This window comes from Antechinus flavipes, chromosome 1 (assembly GCF_016432865.1).
Source record: "Antechinus flavipes isolate AdamAnt ecotype Samford, QLD, Australia chromosome 1, AdamAnt_v2, whole genome shotgun sequence".
Taxonomy (NCBI): Eukaryota; Metazoa; Chordata; class Mammalia; order Dasyuromorphia; family Dasyuridae; genus Antechinus; species Antechinus flavipes.
This window is the reverse complement of record NC_067398.1, coordinates 450,916,752-450,918,788: the sequence shown is the minus strand read 5'-3', so window position 1 is coordinate 450,918,788 and position 2,037 is coordinate 450,916,752. Positions and strand designations below refer to the sequence as shown.

The window sequence follows — 2,037 nt, the reverse complement described above, 5'->3', positions numbered from 1 at the left end:
ATAGAGACTGGAGCCAGGAGGAGCAATTAGAAAGTCATTGCAATAGTCCCACTGAGAGGTGATGAAGATCTGAATTAGCATCATGGCTATGTAAATAGAGACAAAGGGATCTATGCGAGGTGAAGGTAAAAATGAAAAGATTTGGCAGTACATTGACTTTATAGAGTGAGAATTAAGAGTTTAGGATGAGTAGGAGCCTGGGTGATTAGAAGGATAGATAGTGATACCTTCAATAATAATAGAGGAACTGGGAAGAGGGGAGGGATTGGGGAAAAAATAAGGAGCTTGGTTTTAGACATGTTATAAAAATATAGTTTGAGATGCCCCCAATAAGTTGGTAATATGGGAATGGTGGTTAGGAGAGGTGAAAGCTGGCTATATAGATCTGACAATCATGCATAGAAAAGAGAGTTGAAGCCACGCTGCTGAGATCACTAAGTGAGAGACCTTAGAGGGAAAAGAGAAGAGGACCCAAGACTGAGCCTTGGTAGGTATCCTTCTTGGCCTCCATGGAACTGGGATTAAGTTAGTTCTCATCTAGAAATTCCAGGAATGCTGTTATTAGAAAAGCACTGTAAATATGGGAAGATTGATACCATCTCAGAATTAAATCCTGACACCAAACCAAACTCAGGTATGGTGGGTAGAATTAGACTAGTCTTGCAAAAGAGAATTCTTTGGAGCCAAGTATGCAGTTCATGAGATAAAAAGATTTTCATTTTTGAGGATTGTCAAGCTTGTGCCTTTTGTAGAAACATAATTGCTTCCAGATTTTTAGAGAAAGAAAAAAGGGTTCTTTTTCAGCACCACATATTTTGCTCCTTTAATAAATTCTCCATTTAAGGCTGAAGAAGGTTTCACAAAGGAGATTTCATAGTGGTGCATTGAGAGCACTTAATTAATGCTTGTACTTAAAAAGTACTTAATTAGTGCTTGTGTTAAAAAAAAAAGTAAGTACTTAATAAATGCTTACTGACTGACTGGAGATACAAAGGGAGGCAACAATACTTTCTTCACAAAATCTCATGCCTGATAATGGAAAGTGCAATATGGAAGGAAGAGCTGAGGATTTTTAAAAGGGTAAAAATGGAAGAACAATGTATAAATATACAACTAGAAAATATTAGAATTGGAGAATACAGATTTTGCAAATTTATCAAATTTGCATCAAATTTATATGAGATGAAAAAATTGAGAAACAGTAAATGTATGACAAGTTAGGTATTGTATAAGAAGTCTATGGCCAAATGCAAGAGTCAGCAATACTTGACAGTCATTTGTGTAACAGCCAAAGAATTTTGGAGCCAATTGATAAATAGAGTGCGAAGAATTGAGGCAGACAGGCATATGAGGAAAGGGCTTCTGGGAGCTTCTGGAAAGAAAAATAAAACAAAATTATGCTAACTACAAATAAGAGGGACAAAATTCCCCAAAGAGTATGGAACCAATATGAATGTCTACAAATGATTGAGTGATAACAGTGAGGTATGCAATAGAAAAATGGGATAAAATTGGAAATGAGAAGAGGGTGCTTGTTTTGGCAGCACATATACTAAAACTGGAAGGATAGAGAGAAGATTAGCATAATCCTACTCAAGGATGACATTCAAATTTATGAAGCATTCCACATTTCTTTTAAAAAGAGAAAGGGAAAGAGATAAAAATTTGTTTGTAAATAAAAGAAATGATCAAATGGAAAATTAATTTGTTTGCTGCTGGATGAATTTTTGTTTCCAGGAATAAATATTAAATAAACATACAGATTCTTTGAAAATACAGTTTATGATCCAGAGGTTTTTCTAATTTATAAAAATGAAATGACACTTGTGTAAATTCTGCTTTTGAGATTGATGGGCATGAGTTAGATTCATTTTTATCAGGCGAAGAACCTGAAAGCAGGAAAGAAGAATGGACAATCTCTGAAGGTCGGTCAGTCCTGTGATAATAATAATTAAATCTAACAGGATGGTTCCTGTCTAAATGAATAAAGAATCCAATTTATCTTTTATTGAATAGTAAGTCTTAAGTATTCATGTA

General features: G+C 34.6%; 1 non-coding gene across 1 annotated transcript; it reads left to right on the top strand.

The window, feature by feature from the left end:
* Positions 1-1,528: 1,528 nt before the first annotated feature.
* Positions 1,529-1,634, top strand: LOC127546019 (U6 spliceosomal RNA). The gene has a single exon (XR_007949890.1). It is a non-coding gene; the product is annotated as a U6 spliceosomal RNA (small nuclear RNA).
* Positions 1,635-2,037: the final 403 nt, after the last annotated feature.